Genomic DNA, 26,031 nt, shown 5'->3' with positions numbered 1-26,031 from the left:
CCTCAATCATGTCACATAATCACCATTTCTTTTTTGTGGTAGACATTTAAGATCTAGTTACTTAATGACTCTCAAGTACATAATACAGTATTATGAAATATAATCACAATGCTACGCACTAGATCCCCAGAACACATTCATCTTCAGATTGCAAGCTTTTAACCCTTTGACAAGCATATCCCAATTCCTCCACACCTGAGCCCTTTGTAACCACCATTCTACTCTACAGGTTTGGCTTTTATAGATTCCATATATAAGTGAAATAATACTTGGCTTTGACAGGGATTCCACTAAATCTATCAGGTGGCTTTGGGTAGTATGGACTTTTTATAATATTAATTCTTCCAATCTATGAACAAAGGACAGCTTCCCAGTTATTTATGCCTTCAATCTCTTTCATTAAAGTCATGTAGTTTTTAGTGTATGGATCCTTTGATTCTTCATTCAACTTATCCCTGTTTTATTGTTTTTGATGCTATTGTGAATGGGATTTTGTTTAATTTCTTTTTTAGACATTTCATTGTTGATGTATAGGAATGCAACTAATTTCTGTATGCTGATTTTAAATCCTGAAACTTTACTGAATTTGTTGGTTACTTCCAAGTGTTTTTTGGTTAAGATTGGTCTCTATGTGCTCTCCCTGTGTACGCGCATCACCTGTCTTGGGGCCGGCCATACACAGACAGCCACAGAGTCAGGGGAGGTACGGTTTGACACTCAGGGCATTGGGGGTGCCTGGGGGTCAGTTGCAGGGATCCTCAGGTGAGGTTTTCCTGGAAGCTCATGGGCAGAATTCCTGCTGGAGCCCAAAACACAGTCAGCAGTAACCATATCCCTTTAATGCCCTCTGATATTTGTATGCACGTCTTTTCCAATCTCCTCCCTAGTAGTGTCCCCCACAGCTGGGGAAGCCGGGCACTCACTCCACCCCTTCTCTTTCTCCTATGGGCAAGGTGACCAACCTGTTTCTCTTACCTACATCGATGTGTCCAAACTCTTCTGTTTTTCTTTCTCAAGTGGAGTGCTGGAACTTCTCCTCTGGAGAATCTGGACTTCTGCAAGGGCTCTCTTGCTGGTGAGTGTCTACCCAAGCTGGTGATCTCCACATGCTCTTAGACTACAGCCAAAAGGGGCTTAAGCCAGTTCACAGTCTCCTGCTGGTTCCATAGCCAAAACCGATATCTGTTTGCCTAGTACCTGATCTACAGGTGGGAAAGACTCCTCCCAGGTCCCTTGGCATATGGTGTTGGACCCTACGACCACCACAGAGGCACTTTTGTTTATGAAAGGATGCTGAATTTTAGTTGCTAAAGGAGGGACAAAAAGGAAGGCATCTTATGCCTCCTTGATGTTGATGTCATTGTGTCTGCTCCTATGCAGTGGAAGCTTTCTACACACAAGAAATTCAACTAATATTAAATGGTGATGATGACCATGGGATGATAAGTAACAACACTGAATTCTGATGAGACAGCACAGGATTGGCTCAGATTTATTCCATAAATATTCACCGTCAACCTACTGGACACTGTTGGGAATATAAAGATGGGCTGGCAGCTGTATCAACCTGTGTTCCTCCTGGGAAATGAGGGCTCTTCCCTGAGAGTTCACATGTCAGCTTTGTTATGCCAGTGGAGTGCTTAGATCAGCTTTTACCCTTCTTGTTTCAAGAGAACGTGGGTAGAAAGAGGCTGTGGGTGTTCCACGAAGGGGTAAAAGCTCAAAGGAGCCAAGCAGTAAGAGCCTTTCCTATAGCAGGGAATGATCCATCAAGTGTGGAAATCCCATCTTGAAGCACAGGAAACAGCCTGCCTGCATTTGCACCCCTTCCCCAACAGAGGGCACCAATGGCCAGATTACAATAGCACCAGGCAGTTAGGCTTTAATTTTATTTTCCCCTCAACTCAATGGTCCTGTAAGAGCAGGAAGAAGAGAGAGAGGAGGAAGTGAAAGAATTGAATCTCCACTTTCTTCCCTGCTGGTCTTCAACCTCTGTACTAGACCTAAGATAGTGGAGGAGATGAAGACTTTAATTAGATATGACATTAATGTTGATTTAGACTCTTTAAAACCTGAAAATGAGACTAGTCTTCAAAACCTGTGGAATCTATAATGCCATCAAGAGGTGATCTCTGGAATGTGTTTGAAGTCAGAGGTTGGAGAAAAGCTTATTTCTTTGGAGTTCAGTCTATTCAATAAATGTGTTCCATGAGACGTAAAAATCAGTATGATGTGAAATACCTCTGTATTTTCTTTGAGATCGCTTATCCTGTGTTGTGTATTTCATTCCCCTTATAAAAAGACCTTGAGATAAGTTCCTTGCTCAGAAAGAACTAAACCAAAGGTCAAGGTAAAGGCCTATCTCTGATAATCCTTCATTTTCTTGCCACTGTGGCGGTCACAACTTCCTCTACCTGAATCCAGATACAGCAACCTTAAATTGTCTCTGTCGAAATACTTTTCTAAGGTACTCCTGACACAGAGCTCTGCTCTCCTGCTCATTCTGGTGCTTGTGTTTATATATTTCGTTACTGGTGTTATTGGTCTCCTATGAATGGTTCTTATCGTCTCGTATTTCTACTATAGATTGTGGCAAGTTCTTTCCAACATTGGTCTTGTGAAAGATAGAACAAGAGAAGACAAAGAAAGATTACCAGAGACAATGGAGGAGTAACATTGTAGCAATGAAACAATCATGACATATCTGCAATTGCAAACCAATTTTTTAAAACTGTGCAGATTTATTTTTATCCCAGAAACACATATTAAAGGAGAGAGTTTAGGGAACTTGTTCTTGTAAAGCCTAGAGGAGGTATCTCCTTACAATCAGTGGGAAATAAGTTATTCCTGTTAATATTCTTAATGTCAAAATTCTTCCCAACAGGAAGGGAAACCATCTTCTTCACCCTTTAAATAGAATCCTTGAGACACATTCACCATCTATTAGCCATGTCTTAAACTCCCAAAGAAACACTTTTTGAAAGACTATTTGTTCTATTTTTAATAACACTTACAAAATTGATCCTAAGTGTGAATTGACTTTTTTGCTAGTTTTGCTGGCAAGGATATAGTTATATAAACTGTATTGCGGTGCCAAGTTTCTTCAAAACATATTTTTTAATAAAATATACCAAAAATGACAGGTTAAGTTGGTTGGATGAAAGATAAATCCCTTATCATGAGCTAAGTTTTCTTTAAATTTTAACCTAAATGATAGATTTTTTCAAAGATATTTTTATTAAAATATGCTAGATGTAAGTAACTGAAACACAGCCAAGATACAGTCAAAATGATTGCGAATAATCCCTTGCATTGCAGGGAAAATAGATCTTAAAACTTAAGTTTAAAATTAGAAGAAAGATAAGTCTCACAAGCCTTCATTCTTAAAGTCTAAAGATAGACTGTGTAGGTCGATATTTCTTAAGAATATTGGCAGCTTGGTGTTGTCAGTACTTGATGGTTTGAATGAGGCCCACTCCAAGAACTTGGAAATAAGATCATCTTCTGAAGAGTCAATCAAGAAATCAACTCGCGTCCCTACCTCTTCTCTAAATGTAGTAACCAGAAAATGGGTGGCTAGAGCATAAGTTTTTAGTCAGTATATAGTTTCAAGGAGGGCTAGGGAACTAGGCAGAATCAATGCACCCAGCAGAAATACCCAACCATACCCACACCATCTGCCACTGGCATCCATGACGTTAGGGGACAGGCAAGAGGACACACATCACAGCTGTCCTGAGAGCCTCCGATGCCTGTGACCCAAGATCAGCTCTCACCTACACAGCCACTACCCCACATCACTTATTTCCTCCTTGGGTGACTCTGGTGGGTGCCTCTGCTTACTAACATGGATCACACATAGAGTTCTAGCTGCAGAGTCTGAAAAATGCCATGTTAATATCCCAGCCTTCACTGAAGGCTCACAGGAAGGGAGCCAGAGGGGGTATAGAGTGAGACAAAGCAGTCTCTCCACAACTTTCTTATGCAAATACCTGCCACCTGTAATTTATAGACTTTACACATTGATTACCATTTTTCACTAATAAAAAACTAGTGAAGTATTGCCAAAAATGTGCTTATACCTAAAATGGATATGAAATGGATATGAAATGGATATAAAAATAAATCATGAAAGTTCTCAAGCAATTGATACCGGAAAAAAAAATCTCTATATAACATCAAGGATAATTAAATATGGCTACCTTGACATTTATTAAAATCAAGGATCCCAAACTCTAATAATTTCAGGCTAGTCACATAAATATGTGAAGTTCATGTAAGACAATGGTAAACGTGGCAGAACACGCTGACCGCTCCCCATGTCACTTGCTTTCTGTTGCAGAGGGGGAAAATACCTTAAATGTAATGGCAGAGAAGGGGAAGAAGACATTATTAGCTGTAGTATTAGATGGGCTTCATTTCCCTCCCTGATCCTCTTTATCAGATCTGTGCACTTAGCTCCTAGCTGTTGTCACGATCAGCTGCTAACAGCTCACAAGAGCTCACTTCTTGAGAAAATTGCTAACAAACAACAGAAACAGCCTTACTCAGGAAACTATTTTCAGCCTACATATTGTAGCCTACAGCTAATGACTGAATGATATGGAGTGTAAATTCCAACCCTCTTGGGCCAGACTAACTCTATGGTACAATTCATACTCAGAACTCCCTCTGGGATCCCACATCCTTACCTAGCTTTCCCCTACCTGCCCTACCCAGCATGCCTCACTCATTTTCTCCTGAGAACTGTCCTTCACTATATCATCTGAACAAGAAGCTGCCCAAGTTTTGTCTCCAGGGAATTAAAATGAACAAAGAAACTAGCTATTTTCGATATTGTTATAGTAGAAAAATAGTAAGGAGCAAAGAGAAAAAAAGGAGGCACTAATACTTAGTAAAGAGAAATATATCAGAGCTAAACAGTATAAAAACACATGCATGTTAAAATGCTAAAATCTAGCAGTAGATAATATATCTTATTTTTAATTGTACATGCAACATGTTATAAAAATTGACCACAGATTAGACGAAAAAGAAAAAAACCTCAAAAGTTTCAAAATGAAATAATACAGCCAACATTATTTGACACAATACAATTAACCCAGAAAATAATAATAAAAACGATTAAAAAGACCTTTTTACATAAACCTTGAAAAGCATGCTGAAAAACAACTCTTGGTTCAAGACAGAAGACAAGACTTCAAAATTTATTGACAATAGCTGCAAACAAAACAAACATATCAAGTCTGTGAGATACAACTAAAACAGTTTTAGTGTTGAATTCCCATAAAAATACAAATACAAAATAAAAATCCATTAATTAAACACCCTACTCAAAAAACTTTGAAAGGAAAAGAAAAGAAAGCAAGAAGAAATTAATAAAGATAAAAGCAAAAATTGATGGATTTGAAAACTGAAAAAGAGTTAAACTAATAAAATCGAAAAGTGTTGGTTGAAAATTTTAATACAATAGACAAATTACTAGCTAATTTAATCTAGAAATGATGGGAAAAAACAAAATTATCCAAAATTATAAGTGACAAAAGAGAAATAACCATTAAAACAGAACATTAAGATTTTTTTTAATGTGTATTTGCTTTTAAGAGAAAGAGAGAGACAGAGGCAAGAGCGGGGCGGGGGGGGGGGGGGGGGGGTTGGGAGGTGGGGTCAGAGAGAGGGAGACCCAGAATTCAAAGCAGGCTCCAGGCTCTGAGCTGTCAGCACAGAGCCCGATGCCGGGAGCCCACAGACGCCCCAAAATAGAACTTTTAAAGAAAATTGTGAAACTACTTTGCAAAACTCTGAGAAAATCCATTTTAAAATATAGATGAGGGACACATGGGTGGCTCAGTTGGTTGTGTCCGACTGTGGCTCAGGTCATGATCTCACGGTTCGTGGGTCCAAGCCCCATATCAGGCTCTGGGCTGACAGCTCAAAGCCTGGACCCTGCTTCAGATCCTGTGTCTCCCTCTTTCTCTGCTCCTCTCCCACTCGTGCTCTGGCTCTCTCAGTCTCTCAAAAATTAATAAACGTTAAAAAATGTTTTTAATATAGATGAAATGGGCACCTGGGAGGCTCAGTCCGTCAAGCAGCCAACTTGGGCTCAAGTCATGATCTCGTGGTTTATGGGGTTGAGCCCCACATCGTGCTCTGTGCTGACAGCTTAGAACCTGGAGCCTGTTTCAGATTCTGTGTCTCCCTCACTCTCTGCCTCCCCTCCACTTGCACTCTCTCTCTCTCTCAAAAATAAAGAAAACATTAAAAAATTTTTAAAATATAGATGAAACAAATCATTTTCTACAACAATGGAACAGAGGGACTTCCAGGTTTCTGTTCCACATGTAAGGAGCTTGGAAGTTGCCATTCCAGCCCAGCCCATGTAAAGAGCTGAACAGACTGAACCCTGGCAAAGATTACCTAAGCCAGGTGATCAAGGTTAACCTCATTAGTGGTATGTCATACCCCTGCTATGGGCCCCCTGGTAGGAAGTAATAAGAATGACACTTCAGCTCTGTGGTCTTCCTCCTAGAAACCCAGTGTAACCATGAAAACAACATCAGACAAACCCAAACTGAGAGACATTCTACAAAATACCTGAGCAATTCTTCTCAAGACCCCTCAAAAAATCGGAGAAATTGTCCCAGACCAGAAGAGGCTAAGGCAGCAACGATGATTAAATACAGTGTGATCATCCTGGGTAAGAGTCCAGAACACAAAAAGGACATTAAGGAAAAACTAGTGAAATCTGAATAAACTTCAGAAATCAGTTAATAGTAACATATCAATGTTAGATCCTTAGCTGTGATAAATGTTCTGTATGTATCCTAAGTAACAATTGGGGAAAACAAGTATTAGCACTCTTTGCTCTGTCTTTGAAATTCTTTTGTAAATCTAAACTATTTAAAATCAAAGTTGTTTTTTTTTTTAGTATTTATTTATTTGGGGGAGAGTGCAAGCGGGGGAGGGACAGAGAACAGGACAGAAGATCAGTCTACCCTAGGTGATCCATAAGACCCTTGCTCTACCCTAGGTGATCCTTTCCATACATCCTTTCTCTCCTTGGAGGACGCTGTCCCTGCACGGGTGTCAGATTGCTCAATCACCTTATGTCTTTAGCTCCATGGTGGGTTCAAGAAAAGTTACAATTTTGTCATTTATCCAGCTCTTTCTCATTGATAGATGGGAGCATGTTCTTTTCAGCTTTGCCCATCCTAGGTGTAAGACAAACTCCAGAGATTTCTCCCTAACTCTGTATATTACAGTCAAGCATGCATTTGGGAGGAGTGGTGATTAGATTAAGCACCATTAGCATTAGAATTATATTCTAATGGTGATTAGAATAATATACTTTTAAAACAGAGATTCTGGGGTGCCTGCATGGCTTAGTCAGTTAAATGTCCAAGTCCTGATTTTGGCTCAGGTCATGATCTCACAGTTGGTGAGATTGAACCCTGCGTCCACTGATAGCACAGAGCCGGTTTTGGATCCTCTCTCTCCTCTCTCGCTGCCCCTCACCTGCTCATTTTTTTTCTCTCTCTCTCTCTCTGAAAATAAATAAACTTTTTTTTTAAAGAAGAGAGAGATTCTGAAGATTTCAAAAGAATCATAGAATCCTAACAGTGCAAGGAATATATTAGAGGCAATCTAGCTTAGATAAATTCTTTAAGCCATGTCCTGTTTTATTAAAATTAACATTTCACTCATATTCCTTCCAGGAGGAGGCTGCTTCTTTTTTTTTTTAATTTTTTTTAATTTTTTTTTTCAACGTTTATTTATTTTTGGGACAGAGAGAGACAGAGCATGAACGGGGGAGGGGCAGAGAGAGAGGGAGACACAGAATCGGAAACAGGCTCCAGGCTCTGAGCCATCAGCCCAGAGCCTGACGCGGGGCTCGAACTCACGGACCGCGAGATCGTGACCTGGCTGAAGTCGGACGCTTAACCGACTGCGCCACCCAGGCGCCCCTGAGGCTGCTTCTAAGTAAAGATCACTATACTTCCTGCACATCCCTACCAATCAAAAAATATCTCTCACACTTTTCTTTCAACTGAAATGAAAAGCATAGGACATAAAACTTACAATATTGAGAATGTTTTCAAACTCTACACCCCTATCCTGACTCTGCTTAAATCAGTACAGTATATGGAATCTTCCCCCTCCTTAGTCAGAAAATAATTCACTATTCCAAACACTCCCCAAATAAATATTTTTCTTCTGTATATGTGCTTCTCAGAGAAGTACTTTTGACAGTGAATTCTTTACACTGACACAACAAACCAACGTGGTAGTAACAAAGATGGGGATAGATAACACGGGCAAGAGAGGGAGGACAGATCTATCTCTTTTTCCAAGAAGGTTGAAAGGTGGGTTATAATAAAAAAGAACTGTGCCATCTAAGGACTCAGTACTTCTAAGGCAAATGTGGTAAAGCACCAAACAGCCAAAGAACTGAGGTGATGGAACAGATTCATATCAAGTGTCTCTAGTCTCTGACCAGAAACAGAAACCCCCGTGAAGAAATCAGAAACATCTGCAATGTGAGACCTGAGGGACACAGCCCATCTTCGTTGTTTGTAATTCTCAAATGCTGGGAAAATAATCCTGTAACAATTACCATTGACTAGTAAAACATAACCTTGTAGAAGTGTTCCCTTGTCATAAGAATCATCAGGCTTCCTATCAAAAATACAGATTCCTGGGAACCATTCCAGATCAAAAAACCAGAATCTCCAGGAAAGATTCCACAAAAGGTAAACTTTCTTTTTTTCTTTTTAAATGTGCATTTATTTTTGAGACAGTGCAAGTGGGGGAGGGACAGAGAGTGAGACAGAGGATCTGAAGCAGGCTCTGTGCTGACATGACAGCAATGAGCCCCGTGTGGGGCTTGAACTCATGAACTGCAAGATCATGACTTCAGCCAAAGTTGGACACTCAACCAAGAGAACCACCAAGGTGCACCTTATTTAAAACAAAACAAAACAAAACAAAACTATTTTATTTATTTTTTAATTTTATTTTTTGTTTTTTAAAATTACATCCAAATTAGTTAGCATATAGTGCAACAATGATTTCAGGAGTAGATTCCTTAAGCCCCTTACCTATTTAGCCCATCCCCCCTCCCACAACCCCTCCAGCAACCCTCAGTTTTTTCTCCATATTTATGAGTCTCTTCTGTTTTGTTCTCTCCCTGTGTTTATATTATTTTTGTTTCCCTTCCCTTATGTTCATCTGTTCTGTCTCTTAAAGATCTCATATGAGTGAAGTCATATGATTTTTGTCTTTCTCTGACTAATTTCACTTAGCACAATACCCTCCAGTTCCATCCACATAGTTGCAAATGGCAAGATTTCCTTCTTTTTGATTTCTGAGTAATACTCCATTGTATATATATATACCACTTCTTTATCCATTCATCCATCGATGGACATTTGGGCTCTTTCCATACTTTGGCTATTGTTGATAGTACTGCTATAAACACTGGGGTGCAATTGCCCCATTGAAACAGCACACCTGTATCCCGTGGGCAAATGCCTAGTAGTGCAATTGCTGGGTCATAGGGTAGTTCTATTTTTATTTTTTTGAGGAACCTCCATACTGTTTTCCCGAGTGGCTGCACTAGCCTGCATTGCCACCAACAATGCAAAAGAGATCCTCTTTCTCCGCATCCTCGCCAACATCTGTTGTTGCCTGAGTTGTTCATGTTAGCCATTCTGACAGGTGTAAGGTGGTATCTCATTGTGGTTTTGATTTGTATTTCCCTGATGATGAGTGATGTTGAACATTTCTTCATGTGTCGGTTGGCCATCTGGATGTCTTCCTTGGAGAAGTGTCTATTTATGTCTTTCGCCCATTTCTTCACTGGATTATTTGTTTTTTGGGTGTTGAGTTTGATAAGTTCTTTTTTTTTAATTTTTTTTAACGTTTTATTTATGTTTGAGAGAAGGAGAGACAGAGCATGAACAGGGGAGGGTCAGAGAGAGGGAGACACAGAATCTGAAACAGGCTCCAGGCTCGGAGCTGTCAGAACAGAGCCCGACGCGGGGTCGAACTCACGGACTGTGAGATCATGACCTGAGCCGAAGTCGGATGCTTAACCGACTGAGCCACCCAGGCGCCCCCTGATAAGTTCTTTATAGACTTCGGATACTAACCCTTTATCTGATAAGTCATTTGCAAATATCTTCTCCCAATCTGTTGGTTGCCTTTTAGTTTTGTTGATTGTTTCCTTCACTGTGCAGAAGCTTTTTATTTTGATGAGGTCCCAGTAGTTCATTTTTGCTTTTATTTCCCTTGCCTCCAGAGACGTGTGGAGTAAGAAGTTGCTGCGGGCAACATCAAAGAGGTTTTTGCCTGCTTTCTCCCCGAGGATTTTGATGGCTTCCTGTCTTACATTGAGGTCTTTCATCCATTTTGAGTTTATTTTTGTGTATGGTGTAAGAATGTGGTCCAGGTTCAGTTTTTTTGCATGTAGCTGTCCAGTTTTGCCAGCACCACTTGCTGAAGAGACTGTCTTTATTCCATTGGATATTCTTTCCTGCTTTGTCAAAGATTAGTTGGCCATATATTTGTGGGTCCATTTCTGGGTTCTCTATTCTGTTCCATTGATCTGAGTGTCTGTTCTTGTGCCAGTACCATACTGTCTTGATGATTACAGTTTTGGAGTATAGCTTGAAGTCTGGGATTGTGATGCCTCCTGCTTTGGTTTTCTTTTTCAAGATTGCTTTGGCTATTTGGGTCTCTTCTGGTTCCATACAAATTTTAGGATTATTTGTTCTAGCTCTGTGAAGAATTCTGGTGTTACTTTGATATAGATTGCATTGAATATGTAGATTGCTTTGGGTAGTATTGACATTTTAACAATATTTGTTCTTCATATTCAGGAACATGGACTCCTTTTCCATTTTTGTATCTTCTTCAATTTCTTTCATAAGCTTTCTATGGTTTTCAATGTATCTATTTTTCACCTCTTTGGTTAGATTTGTTCCTAGGTATTTTATGGTTTTGTGTGCAACTGTAAATGGGATTGATTCTTTGATTTCTCTTTCTGTCACTTCATTGTTGGTGTATAGGAATGTAACTGATTTCTGTGCATTGATTTTATATCCTGCAAATTTGCTGAATTCATGAATCAATTCTAGCAGTTTTTTGGTGGAATGTTTTGGGTTTTGCATATAGAGTTATCATGTCATCTGTGAAGAGTGAAAGTTTGACCTCCTCCTAGCTGATTTGGATTCCTTTTATTTCTTTGTATTGTCTGATTGCAGAGGTTAAGACTTCTAATACTATGTTGAATAACAGTGGTGAGAGTGGACATCCCTGTCTTGTTCCTGACCTTAGGGGGAAAGCTCTCAGTTTTTCCCCATTGAGGATGAGTTTCTTTATGCTTTTGATTAACTGATTTATGTATTTGGGTTCCCCCACATTTGGCGCATAAATGTTTATAATTGTTAAGCCTTCTTGGTGGACAGACCCCTTGATTATGATATAATGCCCTTCTGCATCTCTTGATACAGTCTTTGTTTTAAAGTCTAGATTGTCTGATATAAGTATGGCTACTCTGGCTTTCTTTTATTGGCCATTAGCATGATATATGGTTCTCCATCCCCTTATTTTCAATCTGAAGGTGTCTTTAGGTCTAAGTGGGTCTCTTGTAAACAGCATATAGATGGATCTTGTTTTCTTATCCATTCTGTTACCCTATGTCTTTTGATTGAAGCATTGAGTCCATTGACGTTTAAAGTGAGTATTGAAAGATATGAATTTATTGCCATTATGCTTGTAGAGTTGGAGTGTCTGGTGGTGTTCTCTAGTCCTTTCTAATCTTTTGTTGCTTTTGGTATATATATAAATATATATATATATATATATATATATATATATATATTTTTTTTTTTTTTTTTATCTTTTCTCCCCTCAGAGAGTGCCCCCTTAACATTTCTTGCAGGGCTGGTTTAGTGGTCACAAACTCCTTTATTTTTTGTTTGTTTGGGAAACTTTGTATCTCTCCTATTTTGAGTGATGGCCTTGCTGGATAAAGAATTCTTGGCTACATATTTTTCCGATTCAGCACACTGAATATATCCCACCATTCCTTCTGTCCTGCCAAGTTTCTGTGGATAGGTCTGCTGCAAACCTGATCTGTCTTCCCTTGTAGGTTAGCAACTTTTTTTCCCTTACTGTTTTCATGATTCTTTCCTTGCCTGAGTAGTTTGTGAATTTGACTATGATATGCCTTGTTGATGGTTGGTTTTTGTTGAATCTAATGAGGGTCCTCTGTGCTTCCTGGATTTTGATGTCTTTGTCTTTCCCCAGGGTAGGAAAGTTTTCCACTATACCCCTTCTACCCCTATTTCTCTTCCTCTTCTGGGACCCCTATGATTCTGATGTTGTTCCTTTTTAATGAGTCACTGATTTCTCTAATTCTTAAATCATGCTCTTTTGCCTTAATCTCCCTCTTTTTTCCTGCTTCATTATTCTCTATAAGTTTGTCCTCTATATCGCCGATCTCTGTTCTGCCTCATCCATCCTTGCTGCCGCTGCATCCATTTGTGATTGCAGCTCAGTTTTAGCACTTTTAATTTCATTCTGGCTATTCTTTATTTCTTTTATGTCTGCAGAAAGGGATTCTAATCTATTTTAAACTCCAGCTAGTATTCTTATTATCGTGATTCTAAATTCTGGTTCAGATATCTTGCTTGTATCTGTGTTGGGTTAAATCCCTGGCTGTTGTTTCTTTGTGCCCTTTCTTTGGGGGTGAATTCCTTCATTTTGTCATTTTTCAGGGAGAAAAGGAATTAATGAGGTAGAAAAATTGAAATAAAAAAATTAAAATTAAAAATTAGGAACACACACACACAAATCGAATGGATGATGCTAGATTCTAGGTGTGTTTTGGTCTGGGTGTTGAAAGTGATTTGACAGATTAAAGGAAAAAAAAGGGGGGGCAGGAAAAAAGAAAAGGAAATCATTTGAGAATTTGAAAAAATGAATACACTGAAGTAGACTAAAATGAGATGATGGGGGTAAAATAGAATTTGAAAACAAATACACAAAAGTAAAGAATATAGTAGAAAAAAATTAAAGAAAAATATTTTTAATAAAAATTAAAAAACAAATGTGAATTTTTTGTTTTCTGTATTTAAGAAAAAAGAAATGAAAAGAAAAAAGATAAAAATGAAAGAAAAAAGAAAAAAAAGAAATAGTTTGAAAATTTTAAAAAGTGAAAATACTGTAGTATACTAAAATAAAATAATGGAAGTAAAATAGAGTTTGAAAAAATTTACATAAAAGCAAAAAATATAGTAATGAAAATTAAATAAGAATATTTTTAATAGAAATTGAACGTAAAAAATAAAGTTTTTCTCTTTCTGCGTTCAAGAAAAAGAAAAGAAATGAAAGAGGGGAAAAAAGAAAAAAAAGGAAATCGTTTGATTATTTGAAAAAGTGAATACACTGTAGTAGACTAAAATAAAATAATGGAAGTAAAATAGAATTTGAAAAAATTTACACAAAAGTAAAAAATATAGTAATAAAAATTAAATAAAGGTATTTTTAATAAAAATTGAAAATAAAAATGAATTTTTCTCTTTCTGTATTAAAGAAAAAGAAAATAATTGTAAAAAAGAAAAAAGGGAAAAAAAGAAAGAAAATTGAATAGATGAACTTGCTAACAGATTGAAGTAGGACTGAAATTACTTTGTTTTCCCCTAGAAGTCAGTCTATGTAGCTCTTTACAGTCCATAAATCAAGCCAGTGGTGAGGCTTGTGTTCTTTAAGAGTGAAGTTGGCCCAGTTGGGCGGGGCTCAGTGTAACAGCTCCACTCTCCACTAGGTGGCACTGCTAGCCTACTGGGGTGGATTGTTGCTGTGCTTGTAGGTGTGTTTGCGCAGGTGCAGGAGCCGTGAAAATGGCGCCACCAGGCTACCCAGTCTGTTCTCCCGGATCAGCAATCGTGCACCCATCCTCTGTCTTCAACTCTCGTCCACTCCCGGCTTTTCCACTCTCTGTGACCAGGCCCCAGGCAGTACTTCTCTCCCGAGTTTTGTCTCAGATGTGGCTGTTTCCCCCACGCCTTACTTCTAAAGGACTGTGGTTTTGACCTGTTCCGCCCCTCTGCGGGAGGGTCGCACCGAGCAATGGCTGAATGTCGGCTGCACCCAGGAACGCCCGCTGGACCCTGTTGTTGCCGGTGCCCCAAGACTCAGCCAGGTGCCAGCCCGTCCCAGAAAATGTTCGCAATACAGTGTAGTAGCAGCGTTTCAGGGATTATGGAAAATCCCACCACACATGTGGCACCAGGGTTCACCCTTAATGACCTTGCCCCAACACCAGCGAACGTGGCCGCCTTCCAGGCTCTGCTGGGACCAGGTGGCTTCAACAGTCTCTACCAACTGTCCTTTCAGCAGTGGAACCACTTTTCCCCATGTGGCCCAAGAACCTCCTGGACCCCACTCTGTTCCTGGGGATTTGCCCTTCCCACCAGAGCACCGCCAGGTATCGAGCTGCAGAGTTGCAGCCTTTGTGCTCCCCTTGTTTACAGTCTTAATGGAATTTAAACCCTCTCCTTTCTCCTTTCTCCCTTTTTAGTTTAGTCCCTGCGACTGTTTCCAATTTTCCTCTTTCTCTCCAGCTGCTTTTGGGGAGGGGTGATTTTCCCCTATTCTCCCCCTCTCCCCAGTCTCTGCTCTCCGCCCACAAAAGCGTTTCCCTACCTTCGTGGCTTCTTGCTCCCCAAGTTCAGCTCTCTGTGCCACTTACCTGCTGAATTCTGTGGTTCAAGTTGTGCAGATTGTTGTGTTAATCCTCCAATCAGTTTTCTAGGTGTGTAGAATGGTTTAGTGTTGGTCTGGCTGTATTTCATGGACACAAGACACACAAAAAGCTTCCATGCTGTTCTGCCATCTTGGCTCCTCACCCCCAAAAAACTATTTTTTAAGTTTATTTATTTATTTTGGGAGAGAGAGAGCACACACACATGCACAAGCAGGGAACGGGCAGAAACAGAGAGGGAGAGAGGATCCCAAGCAGGCTCCAGGCTGCCGGTGCTGGGCTGGACACAGGGCTTAGGTTCACAAACCGTGAGCTCCTGACCTGAGCTGAGATCAACAGTTGGATGCTTCACTGACTGAGCCACCCAGGTGCCCCAGAACTGAGACCCATGCGATTCCTTGGCTCAGAATTATTTGGGAAACACAGTTGGAACACAGCCTCTTCAACCATTCCTTGCCCTAAACAGCATTTTTGTATTATTAGCCAATTATTTCTGATAATCAAGGCCAAATAACCCTGATGCTTAACACTAAAATATTAAATATGAGGAGTTGCCTGTGTGCTTGTTAAACTATAATTTCTTTTCTGGAGATACAAACGGAAGAAACTCAGTGTTGAATTCACCTGACAGTAAATTTTAGTGAGAAGCTGGTAGCAAGCAAACCGAAGTGTTTTATTTTTGCCTGAATGATTTCCTTTAGAAAATTATTCAAGGACAAGATATAACCTTTTTAAACAAATTATTCCAATGAGGGTAAAATTATATGAGCAGGAACAAATCAAAATTTATTCATAAACATATGACTGACAGTGTAGAATCATTGCTCTAAACCTCTTGAGAATATGTCTCAGACTGAACCTAGATTGAGAGCCTCTTTGTGAACTATCCACGGCCACATACTTCAGTGGAAATATGTTTGTTTTACACAAAAGGAGTTTCTAATGAAGAGAACTTTGTCTTTTGTAGTAAAGATGAAAGGCATTGAGGCTTGGTTTTAATTTGGGGGAAAAGGATGAAAATACTGCAGAGACTTGTTTTGTTTTTTAAGTTTTTATTTACCAGAGACTTCTTTGAATTCTCCTACAAACTACCTCCTGAGCTCTTATCACTGACCCTTAGGCAGTGTTTCTTAATGTCTGGCTCGAGATTATTGGAGTCAGAAGTACTTGAAATTAAGTGTTTAAAATGCTAATTCCTAGGCCTCCTTAGACTTAAGTCACATTTTAAGTGTGTAAGCCAGAAGATACATTTTTAAAAGCATTCCAAATTATATACATGAACATAGAAATTGGAAAAATCAGTGCCCTGAAGTAAGGATCAGCAAATCTTTTCTGGAAAAGGCCAAATACTAAGTATTTTTACCTTATTTTTAAACCACTTTTTTTGAAGTATGGGTGACATATAAAAGGTTGTACATAGTTAATGTAGATAGTTGTATGAGTTTGAGGATGAGTATACACCCCTGAAACCATCATCACCATTAAGGTCATGGACATATTCATAACCTCCCATGGTTTCCCCCAGCCCCCTCTATTATTATTACTATTACTATTTTGGTGTGATAAAAATATTTAATGTAAGATCTGTTCTTTTAGCAAATTTTAAGTATACAATACGGTGTTGATAGCTATAGGTACTGTGCTATATAGGGATTGCTCGAACTTATTTATCTTGCAAAACTGAAACTGTGTACCCTTTGACCATCATCTCCCCCATTTCGCTCTCCCCGCTGCCCCTGGCAGCCACTTTTCTGTTCTCTGCTTCTGAGCGTTTGATTATTTTCGATTATCCATGTAAATTATATCACATAGGGGCGCCTGGGTGGCTAGTCGGTTAAGTGTCCCACTTTGGCTCAGGTCATGATCTCATCGTTCATGAGTTCCAGCCCCGCATCAGGCTCTGTGCTGACAGCTCAGAGCCTGGAACCTGCTTTGGATTCTGTGCCTCCCTCTCTCTCTGCCTCTCCCCTGATCGTGCTCTGTCTCTCTCTCAAAAATAAATAAACATTAAAAAAAGTTTAATGATATCACATAGTATTTATCTTTCTGTGCCTGGTTATTTCACTTAGCATAACGTCCTTCAGGTCTATCCATGTTGTCACACATGACAGGATTTCCATCGTTTTTAAGGCTGAATAACATCCCACTGAATGTATAAAGCACTTTTTCTTTATCCATTCATCTGTCAGTGGACCCAGGTTGTTTCCCTGTCTTGGCTATTGTGAATAATGCTGCAGTGAACATGTGAGTGCAGGTATCTCTCAAGATCCTGACTTTAATTCCTTTTGATAAAGATCCGTAAATGGAATTGCTGGATCATATGGTAGTTCTATTTTTCATTTTTTGAGGAGATAATGTAATTTTAGAATGCATTTAGCTAGAATGATAAACAAAACTATACTACTTGTATCCAGAATGTTTTTGTGTTGTCTACCTTTAAAAGACACTTATTAATTCCAATAATTTTAATAAGAAAACTCAGAAACTCCATTCATAATTAAGTGCCTCTTTTATTTGTAGCCTATTTAGAAACTAACTCTTACTTTTGGAGCTCTGGGACAAATTATAATATTCCCCATTGAAATCTCTACCAGTTGCCTTTTGTCTTAATGTCTTTTGATCTGACTCTGCTAACATTGTTAAGTGAGAGAAAGAATGTACTCTTATGTTTGCAAAACTTATTTCATACCAAATTTCTATAATTTTCTAGAACCAATATCAGAACTTCAGCATCAGCTTTATTTTTATTTTATACCAAAATACTCCTACATCCAAGAGGCATAAAGTTCTCTTCAAGGGTAAACTTTTTATGATCAAAGGCACTCCTAGATACCACAGGCCCCCAACCACCATGCCTTCTCTTTCTGCCTTCGCTGCTCTCATGGCCTCCTAATTCCCACATCTGCCACATATGCACACACGTGCTCACATGCGCACACGCTGCACATCCTCTCTTCTTCCACAGACCCCTAATTGTTGTTGCCTGGGTTTTGCCTATTTCCTAATCCGATGTTTGCATAGGAGAAAGTGTAAGTGATTACAACAGAGAAAAAGGAAGAGAATTGAAAGGAGTGGAGAAAGTATTGTCGTGAGGTAGCCATGAAATGAAATAACAGCATAGAGAAGGAGCTGTGTGTAAATCTCTGCCTTCATCTGATGACAGATGTGTTGATGCAGAATTTGAGGGCTAGGATAGACCTGTGAGTCTTCCAGTACAAAGCCCTCTGTTAGCAGATAAAGAAAAAAAAAAAAAGGAGTAGAGAGTGGGTGACTTAATTCAGGAATTTAAATAGGTGTTGAGGAAACTAGAATTAGAAACTATATGTCAGTTTTTCCATTAAGATGTTTGAGTTTTGTTTTTGTTTTTGTTTTCGTTTTTCCTATTCATACATCCTTAGTAGCATGTACTCCTCCTAACCCATATGAGATAAGACTGGTATTTTCAGACCCCCACATTATCAGTACAGTGATAGTGGTGGTGTATTCATCAGGACTCAGGGTTTGAGGGAACTGACTGTACTCAGATTGCACAAAGAACTATGATTAGTTTACGCTAATTAATTTGGGTTTATTGCATAAATACACCAAGAGTAAATTAAACAGCAAACAGTATAAATTGTCCCATAGCCAGGTCTCATGGAGCACTGGAATGTTAGTTGCAAAGCAAGTCTAAGGATCCAAAATTCTTGTTCCTATTCAACAGCAGACATCCTTGCTCCCTATTCCAGTGTTCTAATATGATGTTGACTCAGCTAATCTCTAAATGTAATGCTCTTATTTTTACTAATAAGACTTTTTCCCCTTTCTCTGTGTGTATGACTAATACCACTCCCTTAGAAAAATGGCAGTCACCTTTTAACGTGGAACGACCCAAACATGACAGAGCACTTGTGTGTGCCCACTTCAAAGGCCATGAGTTAACCCCCAGATCTGGTTCTTTTAGGTCAGATGCCCATCTTATGTCAATCAGTTATGGCGAGGGTGGTGGCAAAAATCATGGCATCATATGAAATAAAATACGCCTCAGTGGAGGCCATGGGTATAGCAGCCCTATGGTTTCCCAAAAGGTCATTGTAACCACTTCACATGTTAAGCACTTCACATGGCCTGCCCTATGAAGAAACAAGCTTTAAAAACAAACAACCCCCACCAAAAAAAAAAAAAAACATACACAATGAATGAATACAGAATATATATGTGTAGTACACATAAAGCAGAGAGATTTTGGATTACAATTGAATGTACACAGTAGTCACACCTGAGACCACAGTAAATGATGACAAAGGAGGGGTGGGGTGGAGGCATCAACCTTTACAAATGAAGAGAAAGGAAGAGGGGACAAGAAAAACAGTATTTTGTGGGCAAGAGCACAGACGTTTGGTAACTGACTCAGCACTACTGAGAAAGTTGAATCCTAAACTGACAATATTAGAAAATCAAAAAGCAAGGCAATTTATACCACATGACTCATGAAAGAGATGAAGTCTCCGGGCACCTCTGGAAGTGGGGGTGGAAGTGGAGAGAGAACAAGAGATGTTGCTAAAGTCTGTTAAAGAGAGTAGTGGCCTCCGTAGTTCCTCTGCATGCCATGGCAAAGCCTGGGGCTTATTCTCCAGGGAGGATGAAACAGAGGGTAGGTCAAGTGGATGGCACTGGCACAGCTAAGATAGGGTACCATCCTGGAAAAGTGCCTTCTGCCAGGACTCAGGTTCCAGAATCCCAGCAGCTGAGTTTATACCTTTCAGGCAGGAGATTAGAAACACTTTCCTGAAGAATTCGACTACTAGGGGTTCCCTAGCCAAATGCCAAGCCAGATCACCCAGCAGTGGATCCCACCACATTCAACACATGACAGTCCTGTGCAGAGAGCTTCCCCTCAGCCTTTTAGCACCGGATTCTTCAATAGGATTGAATAGCATGTCCAGATATTTGGTGAAAGCTTCTAGTAGGAAAGGCAGAGAAACAAGAACACGGGGAAAAGTAGCTTGGAGGAAATAAAAATTTGAAAGGACCTAGTGGTGAATACTCCCCTAAAAAAAAAAATCACAGCTCTTTGCAAGGGTGTTATTGTTTTTCCTCCCATCAAGAGAGTCCATTTGAGTATGGGCTGGCTGGTGACAGACTTGGAGAGTTTGTCAAGGGGGCCTATAAGCCTCTGCTAGTGCTCTCTTAGAACCCAGGAATTGCCCGGAATCATAAGAAATAGTAAATGAAATTGTTCTAAACCACCAAGTTTGACATGTGTTCATTTTAAGATTGCATAAGAATCATGGTCTTACCTTTTTAAAACTATGCTTTAGCAACAGCCAGGTCTTCATTTTTCTCAGGTTGAGAGAATGCCTAAAACTGGGCGGGGGGTGGGGGCTGGGAGGCAAAATAAGCATGTTACTTAGAATAATGGACATTAATGTCAAAAGAAACAATGAAAGCTTGAAATTGTCATTTTTCCTAATAATCTTTACAAAAAAACTCTTGTTTTATCAAAGTCTTGTGCATGTGTAACTTGGATAAAAGTTAAAGCTACATCCTAAAATGTAAAGGCCCAAGAAAAAAGATAGAGAAAGAAATGTACCAAAATGTTCCTGATGCTATTTATTGCCTGAATGGTCGGTTGCAAGTGATTTTTATTTTGTATTGTTTTGAATATGTACTGATTACATATTCTCTAACTTTTCTCTATTTTCCAAATTTTCAATAGTGAGTATATATGGCTTACATAATCAGAAAAAAAAAAACTTGATGAGTTAGAGAAAAAAATAAGCAAGAAAGTCTTCTTGACCATGTTTAACTGCTAGGCTCTCCTGCACTCTCATGTCCCTTCCCATTCTCTTCAGGCTTCTGAATGTTTTCATCTCTTTCTCACTCTCACACATAATGAGAACACACAATCAGCTCCTTGACAATTGTCAATTCCTTTTAGGTTTTTGGTTCTTCCTGAAAACAAACCTTCTCAGAAAAACAAACTGGTGTGTATATGGCAGCTTTCTTTGATTTCTAGACATTCTCTGTGTTTCTGTATAACTTTTTGTCTCTCCCCTATCCTAACCCCTAAGACTACTGGCTCTGCCATCCTATCCTACTCTCCCTCATCTAGAAGTACCAAACTCAGATCCTCCATGTTCATGATTTGATGGCAGGATTGTGATTCAACACATCTGTGTTAAATCATAATCCACTCTCCCAAGCTGTTTTTCCTCACAGTCAGGGCTGATGTTGGCCAGAGGAATGACAGAAGTCCCATTCGTCTCTGGTTCCACCCCTTGTAAGCTCTTTTTAAGGGGAGCTGTGATGTTGAATGTCACTGTTCACCCTATAACACCATCTTGTAGGCTGTTGATACTGTTGCTCGTGTTACAGGTTGATCTGCATGAAATACATGCACTATCCACAAACCTGAGAGTCTTGCAGAAAGGATCCTTTAAGGAAGCCACACATAGGAGAAAGATTTTTCAAGGTATTAGTTCTTTCCTTCTTAGAAGAAAGGCTAATTTCACAAATAAAACATAGTGGAGACAGGGAGGGCTGAGAGGAAAGGATAAAGACTTGCCTTTCACTGAGACATAAATATTTTATATGTGAAAGCTAGGATTAGTTTCTACTCTGGTCTTTGAATGTTCTTTTATTCTTTAGCTAAAATGTGCTTTTCCAAATTACAGCAGGAATATTATAATACAGCAGTACTTTCTAACCCTGCCACTGTGTCGCACTCAACTGTTGTGGTTCACTCCTTTAAACTGTGCTTCAGATTACATAGATAAGTGATTATTAATACTGTACATATTTATGTACTTGATAAATTATTTTCAATATTTGCATTTTTGGTGAAAAAAGTCTCCCTACATAGAGGAGAGGAGGGAGTCAAAAGGAAAAAACTATTATAAGCTAAGGGCAGGGCTAAAGTATTGAGCAAAGTATGAGTCTTCATGACTAAAATGTTCACTCCTATCTAAAAAAAACATACTACAGTCAATTGTTTGAATAAACAATTCTAAGAGCATGAAAATATCCTTGTTTTTACATGGAGCACAGCTTGTATTTATATACAGTGTAAGGTATTAAAGTATAAACACAAGAAGTCGCTGCAATAGGTAATAACACCTACTTCCTTTGTGCTGAGGGACTAGGAAGCTCTCAACTGTGTTGGAGAAAAATCATCCATGGGAAAGAAGGAAGGAAGAGAAAAAGAAAGAAGGAAGGAAGGGAGGGAGGGAGGCAGGAAGGAGTAAGGAGAAAAGAAGGAAGGAACCCTACTGATTTAAACTGTATTTACCAACTCTAATCCACCAAAAAATTTTTAGAAATACTGATTTATGTCAAGAAAAACATTTTTTAAGGTTATTTATTAATTTTGAGAGAGAGAGAGAGAGAGAGAGATAGTACATGGGCATGTACAAGCACAAATAGGGCAGGGGCAGAGAGAGGAGGAGAGAGGATCCCAAGCAGGCTCCATGTTGTGCAGAGACTGACATGGTGCTCGATCCCAGGAACTGGGAGATCATGACCTCAGCCAAAATCAAGAGTCAGACGCTTAACCGACTAAGCCACCCAGGAGCTTCAGGAAAACATTTTCATCTTACATTCAGAAATGGGGAAAGGGATGGTCTGGTCATATCAAAAAGGGAATATTAAATTCTCTCTTTTAAAACTGCTAACAATAATAATCTATAGTTAAGACTTTTTGCTTAAAGGTACCAAAGAAAATAAGAAGAAAAAAAAGAAAATTAACTTTATTGTATCTCCCAGAGTCTGTGGGCATAGCCAGCTGTGCATGATGTAATAGGGGGTACTGCAATAGATGGGCACAGAGGCCAGCACAGGAGATTTGAGCCACATACTTGGATTGGGAGAACTTTTGGAATCTGGGTTTTTTTTTCTTTGTTTGTCAGGTGGTACTAAAATGTTTTAATTTTATAAAATAAAAAAGATGGAGAGATAGAAAACTAAATGTGATAGAGATTAAAATAATAAAAGACAATCTACAGAGAGTGGAGTTGGGATGGGGAAGTTAATTACCAATTTCTATTCTGATTCTTCCACCTTATATTTTATCATAGCTCTTGGATATCACTTTAAACACAACTTTGTCTTTTCCTTATAACCCCATAACAAATTCCCCTTCTCTTCCCTTCATATTTTCATATATACCCCTCTTCTCTCTTATTCCCTCCACTTTTCTTCCTTGTCTTTCCTCCTCTATTTCCTATTTTTCTTTCCCTAATAGCAAGAGACATGCAAAGTGTAGAACAAAATGGGAGTATTATTTTTAAATGAAATGGGGGAAAATGTCAAGAAACAGCAGAATATTTGGGAGGTCAGTTCGATTATGCTTCCTCTCTGCAAAGACAAGATGAAAAAAGAGGAAGAGGAGAAGAAGAAGGGAGAGAGAAGGAGAGAGAAGGGGGAGAGAAGAGGGAGAAGCCGGAGGAAGAGCAGATGGAGAGAAGGAGAGGAAAAAGGGGAGAAGAGGAGGATTTCCACAAATAATCTCCAGTGATCTTTGGGGCAAAGGGACCCAAGTCTGAAGTACTAAGAAGTGACTGAGCCAAAGAAGGGAGATCAACGCAGAAGAGTAAGATGAAGAGTAATAGAGTGTACTAATGAGGTGGGAAAGGAATAGGATTAGTGGTAAATATATAAAGCAAAAAAGAAAATGTGTAAATTGGATTGTTAAAATTATATTCAGTGCTTTCAGTTGTGTAAATCAAAGGTATGAAAATCCACTAGAAAGGCTTTTGTTTCAATAGTATCAAATGTCATAATGAATTAGAAAGCAAAATCATAACCAAGGACATTGTTGAAAAAATTCATTAATAACGCTTAAAAAGTTATAGCACACATAAATTGTTAAGTACTGCCCACTCAAAACAATTAACAATTCAACTTAATATGTAGCTCCTAGTCCAGACAAATGGTTTTAGCATATTTACTTAAATAATGAAAGATTTCATTAATTATGAAGGCTGGTAGTGGGATAAAAAGTTATTCAAGGCATTCAAAATGTTCTTTTTCTAGGATATGCTCTTATATGGAGTGTTGAAATGAAAAGGTGAGATTTGCAATCTATTAGAACACCAAAAACTAAGGGCTATAATATTGCTAAATACTTATTTGTACTCAATATTATGCATTCTGTAAGGCTTTCCTTCTTTTCTTTTTAATTTGATGATCATACCCAACAAATTGCCTGATTTATCTCTAATTATCTTGTCAAAATTCTAAATAATAAATTTTTACATAAGTAGAATTATAGCCAGGTAAGAAATTTTTTAAGTTTCTAGCATATCTAGTAAATAAAATATACTATGATAGACAAAGAGGATTATCAATAAATTTAATTTCTATTAGTAGGACAACTGCGTTAGAGCAAACTAATCATTTGTGAAGAGTGGACATACTTTAAAAATACATTTAATTAAATACATTTAATTCAGTCAGAATTGCTGGTCTTCTCTTTGCTCAAGACCTTATTTATATTAGGCATTAAAATGGGTCAAATAATTTTAGGTGAGAAACAAAAATACAAGTGATTATAAAACCACACTTGCTCTTATGTATACTTTAATATTTAATAGTTCAATAGTACAGTGGAAGGAGTACTATAGTAGTACAGTATCTGAAGTAGGAGAGATAAAAATAATAATGGAAAGACCTGGAAATCCCCACGGATTGGTAAGAATAATGCAGTGCCTTCCACCGACATCACAGGGAAGGAAAGTTTGAAAAGATGGTGAAAAGCAAGAGCTAAGGCCCAGAGGTAGGCATCTCTTATTTCTGAAGTTTCTTCCCTTGTAGCAATCTGAAATCAAATCCTCTGTGATTTTAGTCCCCTGATATTTTTCCTGTCTCTGGAGTTATGCACACTAGACCTATTCATTCCTTTAAAAGAAGGCTTTTAATTACTGCTGATTGTGTCTGAGTCTTCTGTAAGTAAAGATCTTCTGTTCCTTCTTAAATGACAATTTTTAATTGTTTCTTAACTGTCAAAATTTTGAATCACTTTATTATCTTCATTGTGTTCTTCTAAATCAGTTTCAAATTGATCATACTATTTCAAGTGTGTTGTCAAATGCCTTCCAGTGGTGACAAAGCAAAACTGGATTACAAGATCTCCTGCTCCCAAACACAGATGAATAAACAATTACCAAAAATGACAAATGTACTGCAATCAAAGAAAAAAGTAGAAAATTCTGGGCTTTTTTATATGGCTCTGAACTCCCAAGAAATATTATCAAGGGCAAAAGTGGATTGAAATCTTAAAAATCTCACAAATGCTATCTATGTGGAAAGAAATGTACTATAAGGTGAGTAGGAAGCAGGGGAAAGAAAGTCTTGAGAGTAGAAAGCAGTATGATTTTTCATGTTTTTAGAAGCTCAGCAGAGGCAGAATATGTGGTTAAGGATTGCCATTGTCCAGGGATTTCCAAAATAAAGAACTAATGTCAAGCCTTAAACCATTGTTTCTTGAAAATACAGCATACCTTGGACTAGATAATGTGGACTCCATGAGAACTGGAGAAGGCCATCAAAAAAATATGAAACAAAAACTCAGCATCTGAGTCTTATGAAGAAGGCTGCTCCAGTTCCAGCTCTTATACATACTTCATATTTCAGAAAGGTGGATAACATGTAGTTCCAATCTTTAAGCAGAAGAGAAGCCTATCTTAGGTAAAGTGTTAACGCTGCAAGAAAGAATTCAATCACTTTAAATCAAAACATTGAGAATGTCCGGATAGAACTGCCCACATCAAACATGAGCAAGCTGAGAGAAAAAAGCCAAAAACAACAACCAATGAAAAAAATAAGAAAACAGAGAAGGAGAGGAAGAGAAGGATGAGAATGAAGCATGCAAAGATGAAGAACCCACTACAGAAGAAGGCATTACCCAAGGTAAAGAAAATCTTCCAAAAATGCTTTGAGCCACAGAAAAATAGAATATGGATAGGAATTCAATAAAACATAAACTCTAGGAGAAGATGATAAAGCATCTATATAAATGGCTGAAGAAACAAATTGAGAAAAAATGCATTATTCCAGAACTAAACAATAATTTAGAATCAGCAAGGAACAGAATTGACATGGCTAAAAATCTATTAGCTACATAGACAATAGAACTGAATATCACAGTAACTGTGTACAGTAGGTTAGACAATAACCACCTAAGAATATCAGGTGTCAGTCCCTGAAACCTGCAAATATTACCTGATAAGGAAAAGGGGTCTTTTCAGATGGGAATAAGTGAAGGATCTTGGCATGGGGAGATG

This window comes from Lynx canadensis, chromosome A2, assembly GCF_007474595.2.
Source record: "Lynx canadensis isolate LIC74 chromosome A2, mLynCan4.pri.v2, whole genome shotgun sequence".
Classification (NCBI taxonomy): Eukaryota; Metazoa; Chordata; class Mammalia; order Carnivora; family Felidae; genus Lynx; species Lynx canadensis.
Note: the sequence above shows the minus strand (reverse complement) of the source record.